Source organism: Charadrius vociferus, unplaced genomic scaffold, assembly GCF_000708025.1.
Source record: "Charadrius vociferus isolate BGI_N301 unplaced genomic scaffold, ASM70802v2 scaffold526, whole genome shotgun sequence".
NCBI classification, from domain to species: Eukaryota; Metazoa; Chordata; class Aves; order Charadriiformes; family Charadriidae; genus Charadrius; species Charadrius vociferus.
This window is the reverse complement of record NW_009648966.1, coordinates 84,719-91,467: the sequence shown is the minus strand read 5'-3', so window position 1 is coordinate 91,467 and position 6,749 is coordinate 84,719. Positions and strand designations below refer to the sequence as shown.

Below are 6,749 nucleotides of genomic sequence, written 5' to 3'. Positions count from 1 at the left end.
AGCTCAAGGTTTAGAGAGATTTATGTTCTTTGAACGGTTTTTAAAATTCCTGAAAATATTCAGTATAATGTATGTTCTGTGTCTCCTAGTACACATAGTGCATTTTTTCAGTAAGTCAGTGCCTGCCATGTATGTGAAGTAATATTTCCTTGGAACTGAATTTCTCTGGCCTTACATATTCCGGCCCTTGATAAACACACAAATCATCTACTCCCATCCCGTGTGATGAGCTTCCGAAATCTCAGGGAGTGATATGAAACAGAAGTGCTGTGTGGCTACAACACACAGTTTTGAATAAGTGCTTATATTTGCTAACTGATTAAATCTGTTTATATTATATCTCAGTAGCTTATCTTAGAGTCTGGTCAGAAAATTGCAAGCAATCTGAAAATGGTGTGTGGTTAGTAGACCCTTTCAACGGAGAATTTCTACCCCTTAGCTAGAGCAGGAGGGCCGACTGAATGGGTTGATCCAGGTTGTTGGCATGTGAAGTAAAGTGAGATAAATCCAAACTTTCAGCTGCGATGTCTCATCTGAGAGGGTTGCTTTTTCGAGAGCATTAATTCAATTGCTTTGTGATCGTTGGACCATATTCTTAGTTTGTGACGTTAAGAGTATCTAAATGAAGGGTGCGATGTATGTATGCAACAGCGATGTTTCTCGTTTCATTTTCAGTCTCTTTTCTGCTTTTTCTGTATTTTTATTGTTTGCGTTAAAGTTAAGGAGAATTTGACATCTGATAACAGAAGAAGATGTTAATTAACTTTAGGTCAGGTCTTGGTTAAGTCTCTAAAAGGTCTAGAATAACTTCAATGATGTTTATATCACATTGTCTAGAAATTATATTGTAAGATTTACATCACGTTATTATACTACAAATTAGAAATATTAGAGACCATTTTGGAATGTAATATCCAAATGTACTTGCTTTTTCTCATACCCTTCATGTGCTTCAAAGCTGAAGAAAAATGATTTCAAGACTCAGGCAATTAGCATGCTATGTCATTTCATCTGATTAAGTGGAGAATTTCTGTAATTGGTTGGATGAGTCCCACACACGCTGGCGAAAGCAGCATAGTCGTTTAAAATATGCTAATTTGTATCTTACTCATTTGAAAAAAAAAATGGACTTTATGTAGGCAGGGTTCAGTTTGCAGTGGAAAGGTTTGCATCGGTGAAACGTTTTTTGACTAAAAATATTTGCTTGATAAAAATATCCCTAGCTATTACTGTTCTCACACTTTCCATATAATAATTATTTCTAATGGTAAGCTGATTTCATGCTGAAGGCTTCAGTTCAGCAATGCACTTGAAGTCATGCATGACTTGCGTCATGCTGGATCATTCCCTCTATTTTAAAGGCATAATTCATGTGCTAGAATCAGACACACATTTAAGTACCTTGTTGAATTACTGCCTATGTGGAAATTGTTTTCCTCCTCAACGTAATCAAATTTGGAACTGGAAATGACCTCGTGTAGATGGTTTTTAGTATTTTTTTCTGAATTGTGCCACCATCGGTTGTTGTTCACTTTAATATTTGTGGGTTTGCAGCTATCCAGACAATTGAATTATTTTGTGTTCATCTTTACAATAATTATATGCCTCTAGACTGCCTTTTCAGTTTACATATAAAATTATCATTTTGCCAACATTGTCATTGTTTAAAAAATAGCAATGCAAAGTCTGGTTGTCCAGAGAATTATTCTCAATTTAACCGTTAATTTAAATTTTATCTATTCACATTATATGAGATGTAACATAAATTTTAAAAAGTGTATCTTTCATCTATATGTACCGCTATTTAGGTATGTATTTACCTTGTCTTCTGTATTTTAATATTTTTCAGACAAGTATAAAAGAAGGATTACTACTGAAGCAAACCAGTTCTTTTCAGAGGTGGAAGAAGCGTTATTTCAAACTTCGAGGTCGTACCCTTTACTATGCTAAGGATTCAAAGGTAATTCTATGCTATTAGTGTCTAATGCCGTACACTGGTAACTTCAATTTTTTTTTAGATTTCTAAGTGTGATAATAATAATAATTTAATGATCTGTTAGTGATTCTTGTATTTAAAAATTGCTGTATATAAGATACAGTGTATTACATTAACTTTAACTGAGGAAGACTGGTGATTTCTCTTGATTTTTTTTTAATGAAGTTTATCAGAGTTATTTTAACTTTTTTGTCTATTCAGACAAATAATAAATTCATCTTAAGGAGTTGTGGGGTTTTTTTGGGGGGGGGTGTCTCAGGTAGTCAAATTAACTTTTTTTTTTTTTGAAAAGTAAAAATTTTATAATGCTCAGAAGTTATCCCTCAAACTGAATTCCGTTAAAACTCTTCTAGTCTGATGCCTATATTGCCATTAAAGAGGTGGTTACGTGAACTAAAGATCAGAAGTTTTTCTGCCAAATCTGATATATAAGGGAAAAAGCTGTTTCCCATCAATTGAAATTTTTGGTGGGAAAATTGGGGGTGGGCAGAGGGGAATACTTGTCGTCTTTCTGAAAGGCATTTCCTCCCTCCCCCTCAGGGCTGGGACCGAGAACTTTTTGGCTTGTTGGGCTGGCTCAGGTTGTGCTGTTCCATAGCGGCATTACTTTTCTTTACCCTGCAGGGTTGCAGTGACTCATGGGACCTGTAGGTGAGGTGCTTCAGGTCTCCGTCATCTTCTATAGCCTGGTCTTCTCAATAAAACTTACTACTAAGGCATGGAGAACTCTCTTTCTAAGACTATATAATTGCATGGTGCACAGTGGTGTGGCTGTGATGAATCATGGAAAACATCTTCTCTCCAGGGAGCCCAACACTGAAGTATCTCTGTTGTCACAATTCTCTGCACGTGGTGCTACCACAAGCGGTTTATATAAAGACTTAGTAAACATGGCAGATAAGAGCTCTGAGAATGGCAACATCATCTGTGCCATGAAAATGAGAAAAGGTGTAATGAGTAGGCAAGACATATTTCTCTTGTTGGAATGTCAAAGGAGTGGAAGGGATCTCTTCAGGCCCTTGAGCGCTCCATTTTCTCATATTGGTACCGTATCATAGATTCCCCTTCATGAATTTAGAAGAATCCTAAACCAGAGTAATTAATTTATATTTTACTAAGTGTGAATCTCTTTCCTCTGACACCACGTTTATGCTACACAGTAGACATGCCAAAGCTGCATCTATTTAAAAAAAAAAAAATCTTTGAAAAAGATTTTAAAGCAATATATATTTTTGGAGCCACTTTTTTATGCTCTCATCTACTGCTTAGCAAATAGAACTGTGTTTAGGGGTCAAATAGGAAATTTTATCGCATCATCAGTTTTCTGTTTTTTCATCACATTTTTTTCTCTTTTTATTTTCTTAGTGGAATGGACACAAGGAAATGAATGCACAGACTGTAAGCATACCTGAAAGTGGGCTCAGATGATATTTAATGCTTTTATGTTCTTTTCCATTCACAGTCTCTAATATTTGATGAAGTTGACCTGTCAGATGCCAGCGTAGCTGAATCGAGCACAAAAAATGTCAACAACAGCTTCACGGTATGGAACCATTATAATACTGGTCTTGAAAGCTGTGGATAGGCTGTTACTAAGAAAATCAAGAATCCTCTGAGTCGCCTCTTATTTTCCTCTATTTGGAAATAAAATGTCCTTTATTTGGAAACACTATAATGTAGCAGAACAATATCACATCAGCTATTGATAATTTTGTGATTTTTTTTTTTTTTTGTAGCAGAAATTAGGAGGTTAGGTAACAGTTGCTTAAAAAGATGATGATACAAGGCATTAAAAATCCAGCAAGATTCAGTATTAGTACTTTGTTAGTACTTATTAGTACCGCTTGATTTTATGCTGTAGTTTGTCTTTGAGGTGATGTGCTGGATTGATTCAAATGTAATTGTATTATTGTTTTAATTTCTTATAATAACATTTGTGAGTTTCTGTCATTTTGAATGGGTTTTTTTTTTTCATTGCCAATCATATCCCTGTATGTTTCCAAGTCACGTGGAAAAGCTGTCTTCACAGTCGTACATTGATTCTGATACTGCTATAAGAAACAGAGTGTTCAGAAATCCCTGTTTCTGTAACTTTAGAAGTTGTTTTACACACAGGTCTTGCCATTTATTATTCAACTGCTTTGTTGGAACTAAGTGATAACGTCTGATACAGTTCCTCTGCTGATTCTTAACCTCTAGAAAAGTAAATTTTTTGAACAAGAACTAGCTATGAGGAGTATTGTGAGTACAGTTGTCCCCTCAAAGGTCTTGACTTCTCCCGCTGACTACAATGGCATCATTTTTCTTAACCTGCAAGTCCCATTACTCTTTATTAAAATGTTGATTTTCCATTTTCCTGAGGATTTTAATTTCACAGTTGGTCCATGTTGCCAGTGTTGGTTGTTTTTCTCCAAGGCAGTCCAATGTGAGCCTCCAGAAAGCTTCATCAGGTCTTCCTTGCTGTGGTACCTCCCAGGCAGCTACTGAAGTAGTCAGAGCATGTCAAAGACGTGTTCACATTGGGCTGGGTGTACAGTGTGTTATGTCAATCTAGTTTTTTTTACTAGGAATGCAATAAAAAAGACTACTTTGATGGAAGGTCTTAGATGAGGGGGTGGTTGTGTGAGGTACCACCTTACCTTTTGAAAAGGTTCTTTCTGTTGCTTAGAAGCTCTGCTTCTGCCTTGCTCCTGGCCAGAAGTAAAGCTGTCATGCAGGTATCGGGATACACGAGGAATAACGAGGCATACAAAGATGATGAATTGAGGATCCCAGCAGTGATGACTGTCATTGTTCAAGATGGGATGTAAGGCTCAGCATCCCCTAAAGACCCAAACTTCCTTCACTGTAGCCTCCATTACAGGAAAAACAAAGTTAAGAAAATTGCCAAAATCATGACTAAACCATGTCCCTAAGCACCATATCTACATGTCTTTTAAATATCTCCAGGGATGGTGACTCAACCACTTCCCTGGGCAGCCTGTTCCAATGCTTGACAACTCTTTTGGGGAAGAAATTTTTCCAAATATCCAATCTAAACCTCCCCTGGCACAACTTGAGGCAGTTTCCTCTTATCCTATCACTTGTTATTTGGGAGGAGAGACCAACCCCCACCTCGCTACAGCCTCCTTTTGGGTAATTGTAGAGAGCAGTAAGGTCTCCCTCAGCTTCCTTTTCTCCAGGCTAAACAACCCCAGCTCCCTCAGCCAGTCCTCACAGGACTTGTGCTCTAGACCCTTCACCAGCTTCGTTGTCCTTCTTTGGATGTGCTCCAGCACCTCAATGTCTTTCCTGTAGTGAGGGGCCCCAAACTGAACACAGTATTTGAGGTATGGCCTCACCAGTGCTGAGTACAGGGGGATGATCACTTCCCTAGTCCTGCTGGCCACACTATTTCTGATACAAGCCAGGATGCTATTGGTCTTCTTGGCCACCTGGGCACACTGCTGGTTCATATTCAGCTGGCTGTTGACCAACGCCCCCTGGTTCTTTACTGCCAGGCAGCTTTCCATCCACTCTTCCCCAAGCCTGTAGTGCTATGTGGGGTTGTTGTTACCACAGTGCAGGACATGGCACTTAGCCTTGTTAAACCTCATGCCATTGGCCTTGGCCCATTGATCCAGCCTGTCTAGATCTCTCTGTAGAGCCTTCCTACCCTCGAGCAGATCAACACTCCCACCCAACTTGGTGCTGTCTGCAAACTTACTGAGGCTGCACTCGATCCCCTCATCCAGATCGTTGGTAGAGATAATAAACAGAACCAGCCCCAATACTGAGCCCTGGGGAATACCACTTACTTGTGACTGCCCGCCAACTGTATTTAACTCCATTGACCATCGCTCTTTGGGCTCGGCCATCCAGCCAGATTTTTACCCAGTGAAGGGTATAAATGTCCAAGCCATGAGCAGCCAGTTTCTCCAGGAGAATGCTGTGGGAAACGGTGTCAAAGGCTTTACTAAAGTCTAGATAGACAAAATCCACAGCCTTCCCCTCATCCATTAAGCAGGTCACCTTGCCATGGAAGGAGATCAGGTTAGTCAAGCAGGACCTGCCTTCCATGAACCCATGCTGACTGGGCCTGATCACCTGGTTGTCCTGCACATGCCGTGTGATGGCACTCAGGATGATCTGCTCCATAACCTTCTCTGGCATGGAGGTCAGACTTACAGGCCTGTAATTCCATGGATCCTCCTTCCGGCCCTTGTTGTGGATGGGTGTCATGTTTGCTGACCTCCAGTCAACTGGGACCTCCCTGGTTAGCCAGGACTGCTGATAAAGCTACTACTGATCACTGAATCATGAAATAAGACATTCATCTAGACATCTGGATAGACCATAGAGCTGTGCAATCACCAACTGTATGAAATTTAATAAGAGCAAGTTGCGGGATAAGAAGCTGGAGAGCAGCCCAGCAGAAAAGAGATCTGGGAGTCTGGGTTGATGGAAAGTTGAATATGAGTCAAGAGTGTGCCCTGGCAGCCAAAAGGGCCAACAGTGTCCTGGGGTGCATCAAGTACAGCATAGCTAGCCAGTTGAGGGAAGTGCACAGTGCACTGGTGTGGCCCCACCTCGACCTCTTGTGTGTGGTTTTGGACATCTCAATATCAGGACATCAAACTATTAGAGTGAGTCCAGAGGAGGGTGACCAAGATGGTGAAAGGTCTTGAGGGCAAGACTTATGAGGAGCAGCTGAGGTCACTTGGCTTGTTCAGCCTGGAGAAGAGAAGGCTGAGGGGTACCTCATGGCAGTCAA

The 6,749-nt window shown here is 40.0% G+C and overlaps 1 protein-coding gene across 1 annotated transcript in view; it reads left to right on the top strand.

Moving 5' to 3' along the window:
• The first annotated feature begins 1,849 nt into the window (after window positions 1–1,849).
• The window catches only part of DGKH (diacylglycerol kinase, eta), a 75,328-nt gene continuing 70,428 nt past the window's right edge, over window positions 1,850–6,749 (top strand). Inside the window, exons 1-2 of the mRNA XM_009887706.1 lie at window positions 1,850–1,960; window positions 3,459–3,539. The gene's annotated coding sequence lies outside the window, so the exon portion shown is untranslated. The remainder of the gene's footprint in view (window positions 1,961–3,458; window positions 3,540–6,749) is intronic.